Source organism: Heterocephalus glaber, unplaced genomic scaffold (genome assembly GCF_053883595.1).
Source record: "Heterocephalus glaber isolate CG9 unplaced genomic scaffold, H.glaber_assembly_v1.0 deba00000936, whole genome shotgun sequence".
In the NCBI taxonomy this organism is placed as follows: domain Eukaryota; kingdom Metazoa; phylum Chordata; class Mammalia; order Rodentia; family Bathyergidae; genus Heterocephalus; species Heterocephalus glaber.
Genome location: NW_028258172.1, coordinates 3,932,138 through 3,956,409, shown reverse-complemented (window position 1 = coordinate 3,956,409; position 24,272 = coordinate 3,932,138). Strand labels below are relative to the sequence as shown.

Here is a 24,272-nt window from a genome sequence, read left to right as displayed (position 1 = left end):
TTCTGCACAGCAAGAGATATCATCAACAGCATGAAGAGACAACTCACAATGTGGGAAAAAAGTTTTCACCTGCTGTTCCTCAGACAATGGTCTACTATCTAAAATCTATAAAGAACTTTAAAAAGCAGACCTCCCAAATTTAAAGACCCAATCCAAAAATGGGCATCTGAAATGAACAGACATTTCTCAGACAAAGAAGTAGAAATAGCAAATACACATATAAAAAATGTTCAACATAACTGGTCGTTCGATAGATGCAAATGAAAACAATGCTGAGATTCCACCATGTCTGTTTAATTGCTTGTCCTGAATGATGCCTTCTTCCTATTGGTTTTCTTGGAATGTTGGTCTTCATTATCTCTTTCTAAAATATCCTTCAGAACATTTTGTAGAGCTGCTTTGGTGGTCATGAATTTCTGCAGTTGTTCTTTGTTATGGAAGTATCTTATTTCTCCATAGAATTTGAAATACAGTTTTGCAGGGTATGTCAATCTGGGTTGGAAGTTGTTTTCTTTCATGACCTGAAATAGTTCACTCCAAGCCTTCCTAGACTTAAGGGTTCATGTTGAGAAGTCTGCTGTGATTCTGATGGGGTTTCCTTTATAGGTGATTTGTTTCTTTTCTCCAACAGCTTTTAATATTCTGTTCTCATGCTGAATTTCTGGTATCTTGATTATTATATGCCTTTGTGTAGATTCATTTTGGTCATGTGTAATTCGAGTTGTGTATGACTCACTTATTTCTATGTCCAATGTATTTTCCATGCTTTGGAAATTTTCTGCTATTACTTCTGTGAACAGGTTTTTTATGTCATTTTCACTAACTCCTGCTTGTGATTAGTCTTATGTTCTTTTTCTTTGCATCACCTTGAAGCTGTTGAATTGATTTCCCACAGAACCTTGCTATTTTTAAGAAGTCTTTCTTTTTGTGATAGCTAACTGCAATCCTTTTTTCTAGGTCTGATGTTCTGTCTTCACATTCATTCATTTGGCTTTGCAAATTTTCAATGGAATTTTCTATCTTCTGGGAATCTATTTGAATCCGTTTCATGGATTCCATTTCTTTCTTATGTTGGGCACTCATTGTTTCAATTCTTTTCCTAAATTCTTCTAGTTTTTTAATCTGTGTCAACTTTTGATTTGCTGAGCAAGTCTTTCATTATGATCATCATCTCTTTTTTTTTTTTTTTTTTTACCTGAGAGATTATTTCTTCTCTGGTTTTTTTCTATACCTGCATTCTTCCATTAATTTACTCCTGCAGGTATCATTTCAGGAAATTCAGGTGGGCAGCTTCTTATTTCCTTTATCTTGTTGTCCCCTGGATTTGTCCTGGTGGGGCCTGAGGTCTGGGGTTACATTTTGCTTCTGCATCTAGCCATTTTTTATTTTTTCTTTTAAATCACTGTTCATTTATTCATTAATGTTGTCAAATTCAGTTTTCTATACATTATGATGCTTATTTCATTTTGTACTATTAGATAAACATATTTAAAAACATATTTAACTTATTTTATGAAGAAATTAAATATTTTCTGAAAAAAATCATTTTGTTACTGTTCTCTACCAAAAAACCTGAAACAACTTTCACCCAAATCAACTAATTCATTTAAATATCTCTGCACAATGGCAACAATTCTAAAAGCCTAGTTTTCACATTCTATTCTATATAACACTGTTTTACACTGTTTACTCTGATACAGAACAGTTTTCTCATACTCCCCCACAATCACTCAAATATATTAAAAATGTATTCTTCTTTAAAAGGCACACACATTTACAAGTTCAAGTCTTTATTGTTTAAAAATTGTACAGGTCTTTTACAATACAATATTTGTTATTTGAATGACCTTTAAATGGTTAATGTACAATGCATCTTTTTCTGAAATGTAGCTATGAATTACAATTTCATCAATATGATTATTCTAAATAGAATCATAAAGATGTTGGGAAGGTTCGAGTGCTGCCCTGGAAAACAGCAATAGCACAGACTCTTCCCTGTACAACCCAGATGACTTATCTGTTGAAAGTGCTTTTCAGGATTGCTGATTATTTATTACTGATCTTAAAGTCAGTCAGTCAAACTACAGAGTTCCTTTTTTTGAAACATTTAAGGGCATTTAAAAATGAAATAATTTGCTTTAGTAATCTACTGAGGCATACTCAAAATTATGATTATCTGCATGCAGCAACACTCTTTAAATAGTTTTGAAGAATTTGTATATTTTTATAAAGAATGTGTTAAAGAGTGCAAATATTCTGATACCGATTTCACAAAAGGACAAATGCTGGTAATAATAACTAACATTTAACATCTAACTTCAAGCTAATGCATATTTAACAGGCAATAAATATGTCTAACCATAAGCCACAATGCACAGGGTATGCCCTTTAAGAAGATGAATTAGTTTGGACCACATTTCTAGTTATCTGGGTATAAAAGAGAAAAAAACCCCGAAAACCATTTTAATTCAGCCAAGGGTTTTGATGAATTTATTGTTCCTAAAAAATAGCCAGTTAAAAAGTACAACAATGAAATATACTGTCATGATGACTTTTGTATAAAAAGATGGCCTGCTGTTTTTGAGGTGATTAATGAGAGATGTAGGAAAAGTCAGAAAATGACATAAAATGTAGTAATTTCTTCCATAGGTTATACTTCTCTTATTCCATGACACAGCTTTCACTCTGTAAAACTTTGTCCCTAAAGGAAATTTCAATCTTTTTTGTGTCTTTTTGGCTTGACAATATTCCTTTTCTAGTACTTTTCTAAGTACCCAGGGTCTTCTAGATGCACTTGAAGCTGGTTTGAGATCCAGGGCAGGCAGAGACTCTGAATGTAAAAAATATAAAGTAGCACTAACAGTAAATAATATGTAATTGTCATGGCATTCATCTAGGATGATGAGTACCAAATCTCCCACCTGAAAATCTCTAATTGCTATCTTTTCAGAATACCTTGAAGATACTGAAAACATGCTCTGAGATATCAGTCATTGATTTAACTGCTTACTTTCTTCCTCTTTCAACTCCAATGTTCTTTCTAAGAGCATTATCCTCTGTTTTTCTTCAGAAAGCATATGGACATTTTCCTGGACAGACATCATGCTTGTCTCCATTGCTGAATCCACTTTTCTTTCATCTGCTGTCTCCCTGATCTATCTGCTTCACCTGGGGATCCAGGTGCACAGGCTCCATAAAGTTCTGGGGGTGCAGCTACATATGGAGAAGGAACAAAAGTGCTGCTCTGCAACTTACTGACTTCAAGCTTCTTTTCTTCAACCAAACGAGCTCTATCTTCAGAAAGTGATTCTATCAAATCTTTATCCCTTTCTTGTTGTTGCATTGCACTCTTCAACTTATCATTAAGATCATTTATTATGTTTTCTTTTCTCATTTTCTCTCTTGTTAAAAGTGTTAATATTGGTTTGTTGTTCAGCAATCAAAGATGTTTGAACATTTTGCATTTCTTCATTCTTTCTCTTCTCTTGCTCTTCAAGTTGTTCCAGAAACTTAGCTTTTTATTCCTGAAGTTTTCTTGAAGTTCAGCAACTAAACTTGAAGAATCTTCTCTGGTAGATTCAATGACAGGACTTTTTGCTATTTGATTTTCAAGATGTTTAATTTTTTCTAATAACTCTATCTCAACAACTTCTCTCTTCAATTTAAATTCTTTTCGGGCAGTCTGAATAGCTTCATCCTTTTCACAATTAAGTTTCTGAATTAACTGTTCTCTTTGTTGCTCATGGCTCATAATCAATTTCTCTTTGTCTTTCTCAAGATTCTGTATAATTGCTTCATATTTCTCTTCTTGTTGGGTGATTTTTTTCATCTTTTCATTTTTCAAGAACATGCAATTCTGAATCCAATTTATTCTGCAGTTCAACTACTTGCTCTTTTAGGTTTTTTTTCTATTTCAAATACTTGGTGATGCAAAGATGTTACTCTGTCTAATTCAGCTTTAAGTATGCCAGAGTCTTCTCCCTGTCTACTAATTAACTCTGAAATGCACTGATCCTTTTCAATTGTCATTAAAGTTCTTAGCTCTGCTAAGCCCACCTAATAATTTTCATTATTATCATGAATCATGTGGTTTAATTGACTTATCTCTGTTCTCAAATTTTCTGTTTCTTTTTCAAGAAGAGATTTCAATGTTTCTTTCTGCTGCATTCTGCTTTCTTCCAGCAACATTTTTATTTCATCAGTTTCTGCTTCCTTCAATGCAAGCTTAACCTCTATCTTACACCTCATGTCTGACAAATCAGAAAATTTGTTTTAATTCCTGCAGCTGCTGTTCTTTTTCATGGATAGCTACGGCCTGAGATTCTTGTAGCTGATCAATTCTTTGTTGATTTTCCTGCTTTAATTTCTCCAAAGAAATTTTGTGGTCTGTCATAATTTTCTCAAACTCCTGTGTGTGCCTGACATGCAATGTGTCCTCTAATTCCTTTAGGTGGCTTTGCTCTAAACACTGAAACTCTGCCCTCAATAACTCAATCTTCTCATCATTTTCAACATGAAGCTTTTTTAAGTCTTCTAATACAACCTCTCGTGACTGCTTCAGTTTGTTAATTTTGCAATTTTGAGTGTGCATTATGTTTTCCATCTCCAACAACTTCTGATCCTTTTCATTCTGCAGGCAGATGACAGCTTCTTTTTCATGTTTAACCAAAGCAAATTCACTATTTTTATTTTGTAAAACTTCTTCAAGGTATACCAAGTCTTTCAATTTTTAAATTTTGTTTTCATTTTCTTCACTCTCCTTAATTAATGCATTGATTTTACCTTCATATTCAGTTTTCAAAGACTGTAGTTCTTTTTGATGCTTTTCTTTTAGTGTTATTTCCAGGGAACATTTTACTTTTTCAATAATGCTTCTTATTTCTATCACTGTACACTTTAAAGAATTTGAGAAGTCACATTGTTCATTTTGTACAAATGTTTTGAAATGGCAAAGAGCTTCCTTAAAGCTTTGTGTACTGAAATGATAACCTTGGGCAACAACTCTACATTTTTCCAACTGGACATTCAGAGAAGCATGATCTCCAAAGTCCTCTTTACCACATGTATTTGTATCTTGCATACGTCTACTATCTATTGCATTGATAACCGATGAATAAAGTGATTCCACCATCATTTCTGGACTTTGGGGATCACTTACAGGATTAGGAGATGATAGGTTTTCTTCTATCACAAACTCATTCACAGCAGACATAAAATCTGACTCAGGACTTTCTGCTAATGAATCTAAGTCTAAAGAAACTTGGTGAATAGTTTGTTCAATGTTTGGATGGGGTATAGTTTCAAAATCAAATGTATGTGCATCAATGCTAGCTGGAGTTAATTCTTCTAAGGGACACACTGCAGGACACAAGGCACCCTGAACAGTGAGTGGAGGGGAAGTTCTTGGTGAGGTAGTAGTTGTAATACCTGCTGCACTTTCTGTCCATGGGGAAGAAGCTGACTGAGGGGATGCTTGATTCATGGATGCCTTTTGTTCATTCAGGAGATCTGTAATGGTCTGCAACATTTCATCCAAACTTTGTACTGCTTTTACCAAACTTTGTAGGGCAAGTACATGCTGGTGTAGAGGTTCAAAGTCACAAAGTAAGGGAACCCTGAGGAATGGCTGAACTTCAGAAGGACAAAATGATTGCAGAAACTGTAAATCTTTTAATGAAATATCTGGAAGTTCACAGTCAAACTTTTGAGGCTTCTGAGTACAAAAGGAAGGTGGCCAGGAGTCCAGTCCCCTAAACAGACAATTTCTTTAAAAGGACTTTCTAAATACTTTCCCAAAGGATACCCTTTTAGAGTTTCCTGCTTCATACAATCATTTTCCATCTTTGACTAAAGCACCAGCCCACTCCCTGTAGTGTTTAATGAACATTTTTCTATTTACAACCTCAACAACAGCTAAGCAATACATCTGAGGAACAGTACTAAGGGCTTCAACAATTTTGACTCTTTCTAACAGCTCTATTAAGAGGCAGAGCAAAGCTTGCAATTTTTCTCCATCTTGATCAGCATGAAGCATCACAAAGCAACACCACTTCAGTCTGACATGTTGATTATTTGCTAGTTCTTGTTTGTCAGTGGTACACTTCTGCTTAATATCCAGTAGTTTTCTGTGATTTTGCAACATAATCATCAACTGATCTGTATGAGTCAGGCACAAATCAGGTAATACAGATTCATCCTTCAAATTTTCAGCTCTCATCTGATTAGCTAAAAATCCCTCAGAGCTCTTTCTGTTTGTTCACCAGCCAGCCACAGCTGTCAATCATCTGGTCCAGGGCATATAGCCAATCTGCAAGCCCTTTAATGGCTTTCGTATTCTAATTATCAAGTTTGGCAATAGTTTGATGGCATTCTACTATAAATGGTTGTCTGATAATCTTTGGGTCAATCCTGCTCATAGAATCAAAGCACTTTCTGACCAAAGATTCCACATCATTAGATCTATCTTGAACATTTATCCAGTCTAACAAAGATACATTTTAAAAAGGCAAATCACTGTCTTTAGCATCTACTGAAGTTTCATCTTGCTATACAATACTTTGACTAGATTCTCTAATTCCTTTGCCTCTCTTAGCATCTGTAGTATCTGGGGCTACATGTTCCACTGACTTGTGAAATGAGGTTAACAAGGATGTATTAGTTGTTCTGGGCATATCAGGAAAGAGCACCAGTTCAGTGGATTGTTTGGTCTCAGCCTTTTCTGAGCCTTCGCGTTCATTCAAAGAATCCAGTCTTCCCAAACATTCCCTGTAACTATGTCTGGTTAGGCACTCTAACAATGGAATCTTGGCAATTACTGAAACAGCAGTTCCTAAATGAGTAAGTTTTAACTTGATGTCTTCTATGGATTGCAGATAATTTGAATAAATTCTTTCAAACTTGAAAAGTAGCTATTGGTATGAATTTGAACAGTCCTCCAGATTGGCCATGATTGCAGCCCAGCCTTCGTGTTGAAGATGTTCATCATGGACAAGGCCTTCACAAAAAGAACAAAGTTTCTTGGCAACTTCTTAAATGTCCACAGCAAGTTGTGTCCTTGAAGCAACAGTGTGAAAAACTGCAGGCATCATAAGAGATTCTTCAACTTTTATTTCCATGTTATTTGCTATTGAAAAATGTAGTTTTAGGAATAGCAGGTGCATGATCATATAAGATCATTTCTTTGTTAAACAGAAAAATTGGATTTGTGTCTGTCCCAGTGCTATAAGTGCATACACTTCAATCTGCAGCCACATTTCATTCTCCTCCATTGACCACCAGCACCTGAGGCTGAATGGCAATCTTGTATTTGCTTTGAATGGCATGTTTAAGGTCTGCCACAGTTTGCACTGTAAATTCAGTGTCAAATGCTAGAGTAGTTCCGGTGTTAACCAGAAATACATATAACTTCAAGATTTCACTGGATTCTGTGAGTTTAAGCTTCACCTTCTGATATAGTTCGGTCAGGCACTGTGAAAAGCACTACCACTTTTCTTAAAAAGCACATCAAAACTGGCTTTTGTTTGCTTTGCTTGATATTGGCAACTGAATGGCATTACTGGTTGAACACAAAGAACCGACAGCGCCTCCTCCTCCGCCGGCAGCAGCAGTACAGCGGGCGTATCGGGGCACCATCTTCCGCTGCCACCTACCAACCGCCCATTCGGCACAGCCAACCGACACAACTGCAGATGCCAGGGAGCCGATGTGCCAGCTGCGACGCCGAACTCTGGGTAGAAAGGAGGGTTCTGGGCCTAGGACGGGGTCAGGCCCCTCGGCTCCTGATAAGAGGCCGGGAGTAAGGGGGCCACGGCCGGTCAGAGCCTAGGGGCCTGGGCGACTGGGGGACCCGAAGGCAGCACCGAGGGCTCTGCAGGGCTGCGGACATGACCATGGGTGAGTTTGTAATTGTCGACTCTGTCTCTTCCTCCCTCTATTTTTTAATTATATGTTTTTTATGTATTGATGCTTCTGAATTTCTTATGGCAGATAAATTTATCACTAGTATCGAGGCTTCCCTAGGAAATGTCTATTCCTCAGAGATGTCTTCTGGCCATATGTGGCTCTTGGTCTTTGTGTCTGTCCCAAGATTCTACCTTCCCAATTTTTTAGGGATGAGAAATTACTATTTCGTTCAGTACTCAGTCCTTTAATACTTGACTATGGTGATAGTTATGACCCCAGACAATCACAGTGTTGTCATATAAGGGAGAACAATTGATTACAAGTATGACATCTTGGGTAAAGTATTGCAATTAGCAATATCATTAGCATCAAGCACAGCCTTGAAACTGACAAACTGTGGTGTCTATTAATTTGGTACCTTTAAGCATAGGAGCAAGCTCTAGAGGTATATACCAAACTCCATCATATACCAGAAACTTGTATGAAGTTAATTTTCCCTTAGTAGAGTGATTTTTCCCTGTGGGGTATAAAGTTAAGAGGGATAGGTGACAAAACAGAGATAAATAAAGAGAAATGTAGTAGGAGCAAGGTTGAATGCTTCTTAAAGGCTGATTACCCAAGCTTTGGGAAACTGAAGAAGAGGACAGGAGGAAAGAATGAAGAAGAAAGCAAAAGAAGAGAACCAGAAAGACTAGAGACTATGTTCACTTGCATGAAAATAACAAAAAATCAAGAGAAACAGTTGAGGAAATAGAGAAAGAAAACAAACAAAATAAACACTAAAAGTAAAAGCCTAAATGACAAAAAAACCCCTAGACAAAAATGACAACAAAACAAAGAATACAACAACAACAAAATAATAAAATTCTTCTGTTGTCCACTGTTCCATAGTTCTGTGGTATTGTCCAAATTAGAGCCCAAAACTGTGTTGGATGATTCCTCCAAGTCTGCAGTAGGATTAGTGCTGGAAGTGAGACTGATCTTGGCCTCCAGGTGATGGGGCTGGGTCCAATCTTCAGCCAGGAAGTTTCCATACGTCCCTTGGTGGCCTCCCCACATCTCCTCACCCTTTTTTTCTCTGTTTCACTTTCCTAGCTGCTGTGGCACCCTCAGACAGAGACATCCTGAGGCTGATCCCAGTTCTGTATACAGTTGGACCCTCCCAGTCCTTGCACAGCCTTCACTGACATGTCTCTCTTCTCATGCTACTTATCACAGGGCAGGAAGAGTGGTGTCACCACTGTCACCACTGCTGCACAGTTAGCCCAAGGCTGCTCAGTCCCACTTCAATCTCCTCTGTATCAGGGAAAGTGATGACTTGCCTCAGAGCCAGCCCAAGGCTGCTTGGTCCTACTTCAACCTGCAAACATTTTTTCATATAGTCATTGACCATTTGTACTTCCTTCTCTGTGAAGAGTCTGTTAATTACATTTCCTCATTTCTGGACTAGGTCTTTAATTTTAAGTGGTTGAGTTATTTTTCAGTTCTTTATGTATTCTATATATTACCCCTCTGAGGAATAGCTCACAAATTTTTTCGCATTCTATCAATTGTCTTTTCACTCTACTAATTGATTCTCTTGCTATACAGAAGCATTTTAGTCTGATATAATCCCATTTGTTGATAGGTGCTGTTATTTATTGTGCAAATTGAGGTTCTCTTTAGAAAATCCTTTTCTATATGTATGCCTTGAAGTTGTTTTACCTATTTTATCTTCCAGTAAGATAATTGTTTCCACATCTTTGATCCATTTTGATTTTAAGGTAGTACATAGTAAGCAATATGAATTGTTTCAATCTTCTACAAACAGGAATGTTAAAGCCTCCTGCTTTGCTCTTGTTACCCAAAATTGCTTTTGTTACTCTGGGTCTCTTTGGTTCAATATGAATTTGAGGATTGTTTTCTATAGATATGTAAAGTATGCTGTTTGTAATTTTATTGGGATGACACTGAATCTGTGTAACAAGAGTTTTTTGGTGGAGTTCTTTGGGTCACCTATGTAGAGTATCATTTCATCTGAAAATAATGATAATTTGAGTTCTTCCTTTCTTATATATGACCCATTCATTTTTTTCTCTTGGCTGATTGCTTTGGCTAGTTATTCAAGCACTATGCTGAACAGAAGAGATGATAGTAGGCATCATTGTCTTGTTCATGACTTTAGGGTGTATGCTTTTAGGTTTTCTGAATTTAATGTGAAGCTGGCTATTGGTTTGTCATAAATAACTTTTACAAATACTGGTAAGGTTCTTCTATACTTGTTTACTTGAGGGTTTTTATCATAAAGCGGTGTTGGATTTTGTCAAAAGCCTTTTCTGCAAACATTGATATGATCATGTGATTTTTGACTTTGCTTCTGTTTATGTCATATATTACATTTATTGACTTCTATATGTTGAACCATCCTTGCATCTCTGGGATGAAACATACTTAGTCATGATGTATGATCTTTTTGAAGATATGCTTCATTCTATATGCTAATATATTGTTGAGGAGTTTTGCATCTGTGTTCATTAATAGGATCTTTACCAGCTTTTGGAATCAAGGTGATACTGGCTTCCATAAATGAATTTGGGAGTATTTCATCTCTTTAAAATTCTTTGAAGATCTTGAAGGAGTATTGGTGATATAACATCCTAAAAGTTTTTGTAGAATTAAGCAGTTAATTCAGCAGGTGCTGGGCTTCTTCTATGTGATAGACTCTTTATTAGTGTGCCAATTTCATTGCTTATTATTGGGTTGTTAAGCATAGTTATGTATTCTTGGGCTAGCTCTGGTAATTTTATACGAGCCTAGGAACCTGTACATTTCTTCAAAATTTGTTAATTAGCTGGAATACAACTTTTCAAGTAGTTTCTAACTTCAAGATTTTGACAATGCACTTTGTGATTTCAACTTTTTCATTTTTAATTGCTTTGAAGTGACACTTTTCTCTCTTTCTCTTGGTAAGTCAGGTAAAGAGCTTATCTATTTTGTTTGTTCTTTCAAAGAACAAGCTCTTCAATTTGTTGATTTTTTTGTAATGTTTCTTTCCTCTCTATTCCACTGACTTCTCTTATGTTTTAATTTTCTGTTGCAGTTCATGAACATGGCTCCATGCAAAGGATGAAAGATTACTTGGAGTCAATATCCAATTCATACTCCAAGAGGGCTCAGAGGGACTGCTTTTAACTGAAATCCCTCAGCATGAGAGAGTCTGATAATGATAGAACCCAACTGAAGCCTCGATGGCTATTTATTAATAGAACCATGAAGCAAGGATAAAGAACAGAGGCAGAACAATGTTTATACACGAATTTATGTAAGGGACAGGGGAAGGACAGGGGAAGGTTGGGAAAGACAAGGGACAGAGCCCTCTTAAGATAGTGTGCTTGATCCTATTTCGAATTGTGGCCTTGAAGGCTATCTTTGAATCTCTAACAATACATTCCAGGAGGCTTTGGGCATGTGGCTCCAAAAATCCCTTATGTCTGCCTATCCAACTCGTATATACCTCTGGTCAATAACCCCACACAACCCTCTTTTTTGTTTTATACATAGGCTTGAGAAAGAAGGACAAGATGAAGGGAGGAAGGTAATTGGGCTTGGTGGAAAAAGGCCATCATGGCTTCAGCATGCAGCATCCACTGAAATAGTATACAGAAGGCTCTTAGTACTGCAAGAAAATGGAAAAAGAAAATTATTCCAATAGCCATAAGAATCTAAATGTGAAGGCTGAAACCAGAAAACAAACTTTTATAATTCAGCCAATAAATAATATCATTGAAATCACCTAAAATAATATTTTAAGCTTCCATTTAAAGCTTTTAAATTTGGGCCTGAAGCCGCCCCATAAGACCTGTGATTTCTCTATCTAGATTTGTATGAAAAGCACCATAGAGAAGACGTTGGCCCTCTGCTCAAGAATGAGAATGATTAAGTGGAATAGGGGTGATGTACACAAAACATTAACCAGCATCATATTTGAGCCTACTGTATCCAAAGAGCTTCTTGATGTTTGGTGAGCCATCTGGCAGCTGCCTGAAGGGTGTCAAGTGTTTGAAAACTTTCCTTGTCAATATAGGTTTGAGTTAAGAGCTTAGAAATAACATTTTTAAAATAGCCATGCATGATTTGGCCAGTTTGGATGGAATGAGTTAGGGGAACAGTTGCTGTGGCTATAGTAGCTGGCAGTTCCATTGCTACTATAATGCCCTCAAATGGCTTTTACCTGAGATATTTAATTGTTGAAATGTTGTAATTTGTTCAAGAGGAAAGTCTCCTACCCAATCATGTGTGAGATTGTTGGGGAGCTAGGCTTTAATCTTTAGTCTACGAACCATAATATGAATAATATTTAATTGAGAAATATTATTAACACATGGAGTGAGCCATGTGGAGTTTATAATAAGGTAAAATTGAGAGACTTAAAAGGTCAGTACCGAGCAGTGGGTGAAATGTAAACAGTAAAAATAGGTTCCTCCTTAGTGGGGGCCAAAATATATGGTCAGGAAGTACAGATCATGACATGATCAGAGGTGATCCATGTGAGCTTCTCTATATATTCATAGCTGCAAATTCTGACAATGCAAGAAAAGAAAGCAATAGTTGGGCCTGGGATTTAGCTCAGTGGTTTCGCTGCCTGCTGCACAAGTGCAAGGACCTGAGTTCAATCCCCGGTACCAAAAAAAAAAAAAAAAAAAAAAAAAGAGAAAGCAATAGTTCAGCACTATACGGCTTTTAAAAGGGGGATATAAGTAGGTACCAGAAGAAAGACATTATAAAGGTCAAGCAAGCCCAAGATTCCATAAGGGAGTGTTGCCTCTATAATTAAAAGGTACAATATAATTTCAGGTTGATTAGACTGCAACACTTTCAGATTATGAGATCTCAAATTTTCTAGCATTAGGATATAAACAACATGAAAAACAGAGAGATTAGGGACAGACATTAAGTCCACCCCATATCTAGGTCATCTCCTACAGGCACCAACAGATGAGAACATACAGGAATATTGGGTTTAGGAAGGTGCCTGCTAGACACAGAGGAACATAGGATTCTGAAAATATTAATAAAAACTTGATGATGGGGCCCTTAATAGTGGTTAGGTCTGATGAAAATATGAATTCATATACCACAGAGGCTGAGAGGGAATATAATGACCACTGGATATTACATTAGTGATGATATATACAGGAAAGACTTCAAGCAAAAAGTATCATTCATGAGGTAGTAAATATCAGCCAATAAAGTACCCAGAGTGGACCACTTCCTGCCCAGAGGAAGGCACTTCCAGGCCGCCTTTCCACTGCTCCCAGCCCAGAGGAAGGTAAGCCATGCCAGCACCTATAGGAGCCCCCCCCCATCAAATGAGAAGATATATAAACACTCTCAAAACCAGACTTCCAGATCACCTACAGCAACCACAAAGGGAAATGAGATGGAACACTCTGATACTCAACCACGTGGACTCCCTGAATTGGCAACAAAAGAGGATCTGGAAAAAATGAAATCAGAAATAATTTCTCAGATAACAGGAGAAATTGTGCTCATAGTACAAGACATGATTAATAAGTCTAGGGAGGAGCTGAGAAACATGATGGAATCCCAGCATAGGAAACAAGGGGAATCGATAAAACAGATGCAAATAGATTTCCAGGACATCAAAAACTCCATTGAAAGTCCACAAAGCAGAATGAGCCAATGTGAAGAAAGAATTTCAGATATAGAAGATAAGATTGCAATTAGTGACCAGGAAAAGAAAAATTGCTTCAAAATTGTACGGGACCATGATAAATCAATCCAGCAGCTGCTAGATGATAAAAAGAATAACATAAGACTGATTGCAGTCAAGGAAGAAACAGGAGAGAGTGGAGATGACATAACAAAATCTGCCCACAGAAGCCATGGCAGAAAACTTCCCAAGCAGGGGAAAAGAACTTGACATACAGATAAGTGAGGCATATAGGAATCCAAATAGCCTTGATCAAAAAAAACTACACATAGGCATATAATTGTTAAGATTCCAGAAACACAACAGAGCAAAGTTCTACAAGCAGTTAGAGAAAAGAAACAAATCACATACAAAGGAAAGCCCATCAGAATCACAGCAGACTTCTCAACACAAAAGATCAAGGCAAGAAGAGCTTGGAGGGACAGATTCCAAGCCCTAAAGGAAAACAGCCTCCAACCCAGATTGATGTACCCTGCAAAACTATCTTTAAAAAATGATGGACAACTAAGATACTTTCATGACAAAGAGGACCTTACAAACCTAATGAATACCAAACGAGCACTCCAAAGAATTTACACAATATCCTAGGAACAGAAAATTAGGATGGCAACAAAAGGAAGCACAGCAGGATGAACCCATCGGGTGTGTGTGACAAGAAAGTAAAAGTAAAGGAGGAGAATCCAACAAAAAGAAAAAGTCATGACAATGATAACTCAACATGTACCAGTTATAACCATCAATGTTAATGGTCTCAATTCACCAATCAAAAGAAATAGACTGGCAGAATGGGTCAAGAAGCAAAATCCAACATTATGCTGCATTCAAGAAACACACTTAATTCAAAAGGAAACTCACAGACTGAAAGTTAAGGGGTGGAAAACAATACTCCATGCAACAGGAACTCAAAAAAAGCAGGAGTAGTTAACCTCTTTGCAGATCAAGTAGATTTCAAACCAACACTGATTAAGAGAGACAAAGAAGGACACTATATCCTTATAAAGGGAACAATCCAAGAAGAAGAGATGACAACCATAAATATCTATGCAACAAACACTAGTGCACCCTACCATATAAAACAAACACTAATGGACATGAAAAGACATATGCGCACAAATACAATTGTAATAGGGGACCTCAATACCCCACTGTCACAGATAGATCAATTAGATTAAAAAAAATGAAATACTAGAACTCAATCGAACTCTTCAACATATGAACTTAACAGATGTTTACAGAATGATTCACTCCACAAAATCAGAATACACATTCTTTTCAGCTGCACATGGGTTGTTCTCCAAAATAGACCACATTCTCGCTCATAGAACATGTTTAAGTAAATGCAAATGAATTGAAGTTATCCCCTGTATATTATCAGGCCATAGTGCAATGAAATTGGACATCCATACCAAAAGAAACTGCAAGAATTTCATAAACACATGGAAATTGAACAACACACTTCTGAATAACCAATGGGTCGCAGAGGGAATTAAAGAAGAAATCAGACAGTTCCAAAATTAAATAACAATGACAGTACAACATACCAGAATCTATGGGACATAATGAAAGCAATCTTACGAGGGAAATTCATAGCAGTGAATGCACATATGAGGAAAACAGAGTGAGCACAATTAAACAACCTGATGTTGAACTTCAAGCTTCTAAAAAAGAAAAGCAGGACAAACCAAAAGCTCATACAAGGGAGGAAATTATAAAGATCAGAGAAGAAATCAATGCAATGGACACTAAAAGAATGATACAAAAAAATCAAGGAAGCCAAGAGTTGGTTCTTCAAAAGAATCAACAAAAGATCCCGCTGCAGATAGGCAGGTCTGCCCATGCCCTACCTAGGTCCTGAGTCACACAGAACACCCTGAATCAGCCAGCTGCAGACAGGCAGGTCTGTGCATGCCCTACCCAGGTGCTGACTAGAGCAGAAGATGCCGAGTCACCCCTCTGCAAACAGGCAGGTCTGCCCACACCCTAAAGAGGTCCCCAGTTATGCAGAACACACGCCAAATCAGCCCACTGCAGAGAGGCAGGTCTGTGCACACCCTACCAAGGTCCTGAGTCGCTAGGAAGATGCCGAATCACCCCGCTGCAGACAGGCAGCCACCTGATTCCACACTAAAAGATGCAGAGGACACCAGACCACCAGATCAAGGTACTGAGTCCCACTGTTCCCGGCCCAGAGGTAGGGGCTTCTGAGCCACCACCCCACTGCTCCTGGTCCAGAGGAAGGGGCTTCCTGGTCACCATCCCTCCCGCTCCTCCCAGCCCAGAGGAAAGGGCTTTTGGGCCACCTTCTGTCCCACTGCTCCTGGCCCAGAGGAAGGGGCTTCTGGGCCACCATCCCTCCCACTGCTCTGGGCCCAGAGGGAGGGGCTTCTGAGCCAACATCTCACTACTCCTGGTCCAGAGGAAGGGGTTTCACGGCCATCATCCCTCCGGCTGCTCCCAGCCCACAGGAAAGGGCTTTTGGGTCACCATCACTACGACTGCTCACGGCCCCTGTCCCACCTCACCCAGCTCAGAGGAGGTAATCCATGCAGGCACTAACAGCCCCCTGCCCCAGTCAAAATGAGAAAAAACAAAAATAAGTCTCAAAACCAGACTTCCAGATCACCTACAGCAACCACAAAGGGAAATGAGATGGAACGCTCTGATACTCAACCACCTGGACCCACTGAACTGGCAACAAAAGGGGATCTGGAAAAAATGAAATCAGAAATAATTTCTCAGATAACAGGAGAAATTGTGCCCCTAGTGCAAGACATGATTAATAAATCTAGAGAGGAGCTCAGGAATATGATGGAATCTCAACATTAAAAAAAATGGAATCCATAAAACAGATGCAAATAGATTTCCAGGACATGAAAAACTCCACTGAAAGTCTGCACAGCAGAATGAGCCACTGTAAGGACAAAATTTCAGATATAGAAGATAAGATTGCAATTAGTGACAGGGAAAAGAAAAATTGCTTCAAAATTAAAAGGGAACAAGTGAAATCAACCCAGCAGCTGCTAGTTGATGCAAAAAAGAATAATATAAGACTGATTGGGCTCAATGAAGAAACAGGAGAGAGTGCAGATGACATAAAAAATCTCTTCACAGAAATAATGGCAGAAAGCTTCCCAAGCAGGGGAAAAGAGCTTGACATACAGATAAGTGAGGCATATAGGACTCCAAATAGCCTTGATCAAAAAAATCTACACATAGGCCTATAATTGTTAAGATTCCAGAAACTCAACAGAAGATCAAAGTTCTCCAAGCAATCAGAGAAGAGAAATCAAATACAAAGGAAAGCCTATCAGAATGACAGCAGACTTCTCAACACAAACCATCAAGGCAAGAAGAGCTTGGAGTGACATATTCCAAGCCCTAAAAGAAAACAGCCTCCAACCCAGATTGATGTACCCTGCAAAACTATCTTTCAAAATGGATGGAGAAATAAGATACTTCCATGAAAAAGAGCACCTTAGGAACTTCGTGAATACCAAACCAGCACTCCAAAGAATTTTACACAATATCCTAGGAACAGACATTGAGGATCACAACCCCAGGAAGCAAAGCAGAATGAACCCATCTGGCATGACAAGAAATTAAATGTAAAGGGGGAGAACTCAACAAAAAGAAAAAGTCATGGCAATGACAAGTCAATATGTTTCAGTTATAACCATCAACGTTAATGGTCTCAATTCACCAATCAAAAGAAGTAGACTGGCAGAATGGGTCAAGAAGCAAAATCCAACAATATGCAGCATACAAGAAACACACTTAATTCAAAAGGAAACTCATAGACTGAAAGTTAGAGGGTGGAAAACAATACTGCATGAGACAGGAACCCGAAAAAAAGCAGGAGTAGCTATCCTCTTGGCAGATCAAGTAGATTTCAAACCAACACTGATTAAGAGAGAAGAAGAAGGACACTACATCCGTGTAAAGGGAAGAATCCAAGAGGAAGAGATGCAAACATAAATATCTATGCACCAAACACTAGTGCACCCAACTATATAAAACAAATACTAATGGACATGAAAGTCATATATGCACTAATACAATTGTAGTGGGGGACCTCAACACCCCACTGTCACAAGTAGATAGATCAAGTAGACTAAAAATAAGTAATGAAATACTAGAACTCAATCGAACTCTTGAACCAATGAACTTAACAGATGTTTACAGAGTCTTCCACCCCACAAAATCAGAATACACATTCTTCTCAGCTGCACATGGCTCATTCTCCAAAATAGACCACATACTCACACATAGAACATGTTTAAGTAAGTGCAAAGGAAATGAAGTTATCACCTGTATATTATCAGACCATAGTGAGATGAAATTGGAGATCCAGAGCAAAAGAAACTCAAAAAATTTCATAAGCACAAGGAAATTGAACAACACACTTCTGAATAAACAATGGGTCACAGAGAAAATTAAAGAAGAAATCAGACAGTTCCTTCAATTAAATGACAATGACAATACAACATATCGGAATCTATGGGACACAATGAAAGCAGTATTATGAGGGAAATTCATAGCAGTGAATACGCATATTAGGAAAACAGAATGAGCCCAATTAACCTGATGCTGATCCTCATACTTCTAGAAAAAGAAGAGCAGGACAACCCCAAAGCTCATCCAAGGGAGGAAATTTTAAAGATCAGAGGAGAAATCAATGCAATAGAGACTAAGAGAACAATACAAAAAATCAATGAAGCCAAGAGTTGGTTCTTTGAAAGAATCAACAAAATTGACAAACCTTTAGCCAACCTTGTCAGAAAAAGGAAAGAAAAGGCCCAAATCCATGCAATTAGGAATGAAAAGGGTGAAATTACAACAGACCCAGCAGAAATCCAGAGAATCATCAATACCTATTTCCAGAACCTATAGGCCAATAAGATGGAAAACACAGAAGAAATGGACAGATTCCTAGATACATATGAATTACCAAAGTTGAATGAAGAAGACCTAAAAATTCTAAACAATGCAATATCAACCAATGAAATCAAAAAATGTAATTAAAAACTTAACAGCTAAGAAAATCCAGGGCCCTGATGGCTTCACTCCTGAATTCTACAAGACATTTAGAGAGGAACTGCTGCCACTACCGTTTAAACTCTTCATTGAAAATGAAAGGGAAGGACTACTCCCAAATTCATTCCTGGAAGCAAGCATCACCTTGATCCCCAAAGCAGAGAAAGACCCAACTAAAAAAGAGGACTATAGGCCAATCTCACTAATGAACATAGATGCAAAAATCCTTAATAAGATACTGGCAAACAGAAAGCAGAAGATCATCAAGAAGATCATACACCCTGATCAAGTGGGATTCATCCCAGGGATGCAGGGTTGGTTCAATATATGAAAATCAATCAATGTAACATACTACATCAATAGAGCCAAGGACAAAAACCATATGATTATCCCCATAGATGCAGAAAAATCATTTGGCAAAATCCAACATGCATTTATGATAAAAACCCTACAAACAATTGGAATAGATGGTGTTTACCTCAAAGTGATAGAAGCCATCTATGACAAACCAACAGCCAATATCATACTAAATGGTCAAAAACTGAAATCCTTCACACTTAAATCAGGATCAAGACAAGGATGTCCACTATCACCACTTTTGTTCAATATAGTTCTGGAAACATTAGCCATGGCAATTAGACAAGAGAAAGAAATAAAAGGAAAAAGATAGGTAATGAAGAAGTCAAATTGTCATTATTTGCAGATGACATGATACTCTATATAGAAGACCCCAAGAACTCCACCAAAAGTCTTCTAGACTTAATAACCAAATTCAGTCAAGTAGCTGGTTACAAGGTCAACACACAAAAATCAATAGCTTTCCTCTACACCAATGACAGACCCACTGAGAGAGAAATAGGGCAAATAATTCCTTTCACAATAGCATCCAAAAAACTGAAATACCTAGGAATCATCCTAATGAAAAAAATCACAGACCTCTTCTCTGAAAACTATGGCACTCTGAAAAGAGAGATTAAAGATGATATCAGAAAATGGACAGACATCCCCTGCTCCTGGGTAGGAAGGATTAATATAGTGAAAATGGCCATACTTCCAAAACTGCTACATAGATTTAATGCAATTCCAATTGAGATCCCACCAGCATACTTCATAGACCATGAGAAAACAATCCAAACATTCATTTGGAGCAAGAAGAGACCCAGACTAGCAAAAGCAATTCTAGGTAATAGAGACATGGCAGGAGATATCACAATCCCCAACCTAAAACTATACTACAAAGCTACTGTGATAAAAACAGCATGGTACTGGCAAAGAAACAGACTTGAGGACCAGTGGATCACATTAGAAGATGCAGAAACAATGCCAGATACGCTCAGCCATCTCATCTTCGACAAAGGAGCCAAACACCCTCACTGGAGGAAAGGTAGCCTCCTTAATAAATGGTGCTAGAAAAATTGGGCTTCAACTTGCCAAAGATTAAAACTAGACCTATATCTCTCACCATGCACTAAACTAAAATCAAAATGGATTCAAGATCTAAATATTAAAATAGAAACTCTGAACCAGTTGGAACAGAGGTTAGGTAGAACCCTTGAAGACATTGGTGTAGGAAAAGATTTTATGAACAAAACCTCAGTTGCCCATGAACTAGCACAAACAATCAACAAATGGGATCTCTTCTTATTAAAAAGCTTCTGCACAGCAAGAGAAACCACCAGCAGTGTGAAGAGACAACCCACAATGTGGGCAAATATCTTCACCTGCTCTTCCTCAGACAAAGGTCTACTATCTCAAATCTATAAAGAACTTAAAAAGATCAGGTACCCAATCCAAAAATGGGCATCTGAAATGAACAGACATTTCTCAGACAAAGAAGTAGAAATAGCAAATAAATACATGAAAAAATGTTCAACATCACTGGTCATTCGAGAGATGCAAATGAAAACAACGCTGAGATTCCACTTCACTCCAGAAAGAATGGCTGCCGTCATGGAATCAACCATTAACAAATGCTGGCATGGCTGTGGGGAAAGAGGAACCCTGCTCCACTGCTGGTGTGTGTCGACTGGTACAACCACTGTGGAAATCAGTATGGAGATACCTCAAAGAACTAAGCCTGGAAGTCCCATTTGACCCTGCTAATCCACTGCTGGGGGTCTTCCCCAAAGAATTGAAAGAATCATACCACAGTGATATATGTACACCCATGTTCATAGCAGCGCAGTTTGAGATAGCTAGAACTTGGAAACAGCTAAAATGCCCATCAACTGGAGACTGGATAAAGAAAATGTGGGTTTTTTTTATAAAATGGAGTACTACTCAGCCATAAAAAATGAGAAATTAGAGACATTTATAGCTAAGTGGATGCACATTGAGGCAATATTCTTAAGTGAAATAAGTAGGACACACGTGTGTAAATACCGAATAGTTTCTCTAGTGTGAGAAACTGAAAGTGTAAATAAGGACTAAATGTATAATAGGTAATGGGAAATAGGAAGAAAAGGGGCAAAGGGGAAGGAAGTGGGAGGGCTAGGGGAAAGGATAGAAGGGAATGGGATTAATATGAGAAAATGGAAAAATAGGAACAAAATCTTTGTAAATAGAGAGGAATGGAGGGATTGAAGGGAGGGCTGGGCAAGGGTGAAAAATAAGAACCAAGAGAGACTATGTAAAGGTGCAAATTTCCAATGATGAATGTCATTATATTGTATACCTAAAATGTACCAATGATTAGAATGAATAATCGATAATGTAAAATAGGAAGAAAAGGTCCAAAGGGGTAGGGGTATTGGGAGGGGCAGGAGAAAGGAAAGAAGGGAAAAGAAAAAATGATGAGAAATGGAAAAAATGGAAATAAAATCTTTGTAAATAGGGAAGGGTGGAGGGCGTGAAGGGAGGGCTAGGAATGTGGAAAAAATAAGAACCAAGATGCATTATGTAAAGGTACAATTCCCAATGAGAAATGTAATTGTGTTGTATACCTACAATGTACCAATAAAAGAATTTAATATAAAAAAAACAATGCTGGTAGGGTCCTTTCTCAAGCCTCCATTCAGAGTTGAGCTGCATATTGGGACTGTCCTCTCTCTGCTAAGAAGATAGGCCACTGGGCAGACACAAATAGGAACAATAGCTCTCTGGAGGTTTTTGACAAATATTTAATAAGCTAGAAACTCCCAAGCTCTTGGGAATTAACTTTAGCAGTGTTTAGCTAATTTATCATTAGACTGCACCTCTAGAGGAAGACTCAGGCAGAAATAGCTTATAGAAAACTGCCTTTCACAGAACACCTAACAGAGAAGTGATTTACATTTGTGCTTTGCTAACTAAAAATAAAAGAGATTTCAGCCAACTTGTTTCTCCTTACATTTGCATGTGGAAAACCAATAAGTGTGCCTTGTGGTTGCTAAGTGACAGGTATAAGCTTAATCTGTGAGATTCAGACTTAAAATGAACTTTGAACAATGCATAGCCTTTTTCTTGCACTGGGGAAGGTTATCCAAGTTTCTCAGACAGATAAGACAGATGTCTTACAGGTTTCTTCACAGAGAAGGATTCTCTGAAGCACTTCTTTGTTTTTGTCTGTCTCTAGAAGTGATCTCTTTTGAAGGGTAAGAATTGATCTCTTTTGAAGGGTAAAAAGTGATGTCCTTTAATCTGTCTGTCTCTTTCTCAAAGAATTAGAAAAGAGTGGTTTAGATATCTTGAATATTGGTTTGGCTAACAATGCTTTATTCTTTAAAACATGATCATACAGCTACAATCAATTTTAACTTGGGCTTTTAAAATACCTATGGGAATAAGTACAGAAGTTCTCTGGAAAGATAAGATCATGTGCTGGTAAAGAGTGGCTATTCCAGTCCAATCTATCTTCTAGGCTCTCTCCAGATGGCAGCCAACTGCCTGGAGCTGTGTCACCTTGGGAAAAGTAGAAATCAATTAGAATTACAGGAATGGCTTCTTTTTGCATTTCAGACAAATGGGGAACTTAATCAAAACCCCTTACTCCTTTGAAATATATTCTTGAACACTGGCAAAAGTTTGAGCCTTGTGTACTGAGGAAAAGCAGCTGAATATTCTCCTGCATCCACACATAGGCTGCCTAGCCTCTAGAATCAAAATGGAATGCAAAAGAAAATATTGATTATGATGCTATTTAACAATTAGAATTATACTGTAAGAAAAAGGGAAAATTGTCAGAAATGGCTTATGTTCAAATATTCACTGTGTTAAAATATAATCCTTACTTATGTTCAAAATGTAAATATAAGCTGCAGAAAGACCACACACCTCTGGTCCTTATCACTAAGTCTGAGGTTTGCCACCCTTGCCTTTTGGACCATGAGGATGAGGTTTCCAAGTCAATCCTAGTTAAAACCCTACCTACTACTAAACTTGAGATTTTTCCCACTTTCCCATTAGAGACTGAGATGCCTCCCCCTTACTCTTAAGAATCTAGGGGTGAGCCTTTTTTACCAAGATGGCACCGAAGGCAAAGAAGGAAGCTCCTGCCCCTCCCAAAGCTAAAGCCAAAGCAAAAGCTTTGAAAGCCAAGAAAGCAGTGCTGCGAGGCATCCACAGCCACAAAAAGAAGAAAATCCACATGTCACCCACCTTCCACTGTCCCAAGACACTGTGGCTCTGGCGGCAGCCAAAATACCCTCGGAAAAGCGCCCCCAGGAGAAACAATCTTGACCACTATGCCATCATCAAGTTCCCCCTGACCACAGAGTCAGCCATGAAAAAGATAGAGGACAACAACACACTCGTATTCATTGTGGACGTCAAGGCCAACAAGCACCAGATCAAACAAGCTGTGAAGAAGCTCTATGACATTGATGTGGCCAAGGTCAATACCTTAATCAGGCCTGATGGAGAGAAGGCGTATGTCTGACTGGTTCCTGATTATGATGCTTTGGATGTTGCCAACAAAATTGGGATCATCTAAACTGAGTCCAGCTGGCTAATTCTAAATACACATTATTTTCATGATATAAAAAAAAAAGAATCTAAGGGTGAAACTTCCAAGCCAGCCATAATTAAGGCTGGTATGGGACTATATGCCCCTGTAGCTAATTTTGTTCAAGCCCTTCAAGGACAAAATGTCTTACAAGAAATAAATAGTGAATTCGGACATGCCCATGTCCATGTGTCTTTTTCTCTCGGTAACTGTAGATGGGTCAAACAAGCACTAGGAAAGTTTTCAGACAACCTTGATAAATACATTGATGCCTATAAGTGACGTATCCAAACCTATGAACTAGATTGAAAACATATAATGTTACTTTTAAAGCAAGCATTAACTGCTAATAAAAAACAAGCAGTGTTATAAGCTGCCATTGCATTTGGAGATAATTACCATATTTGTTTAAGGGCCAAAACACAGACAGCCTGGGGAATAACCAGTACCTCCATGTCATGATCACAGTGATCACCACTAGGGTCAGATTGCTCCGAGACAAAGACGCCAAGAATCAGGTGCAACTCACCAGCTGGACCAACAAAACTAAAGGGCCGCAGGACAATCCTTGCCACCTCCCTCTGGTCAAACTTTTATCTCCACAGAGAAGCACCAAATCATCTGACATGTATGTATCTCCATTGTTCTTTTTATTTTTTATTTCTTATTTTTTTGCTTAAATTCTTCTATTCGTACATTTTA

The 24,272-nt window shown here is 38.0% G+C and overlaps 2 pseudogenes; one reads left to right on the top strand and one right to left on the bottom strand.

Moving 5' to 3' along the window:
* Positions 1-1,738: 1,738 nt before the first annotated feature.
* LOC101696514 (RB1-inducible coiled-coil protein 1 pseudogene) lies at positions 1,739-7,632 on the bottom strand (annotated as a pseudogene).
* Positions 7,633-23,021: 15,389 nt separating this feature from the next.
* Positions 23,022-23,593, top strand: LOC101715723 (large ribosomal subunit protein uL23 pseudogene; annotated as a pseudogene).
* The last annotated feature ends 679 nt before the right edge of the window (positions 23,594-24,272 follow it).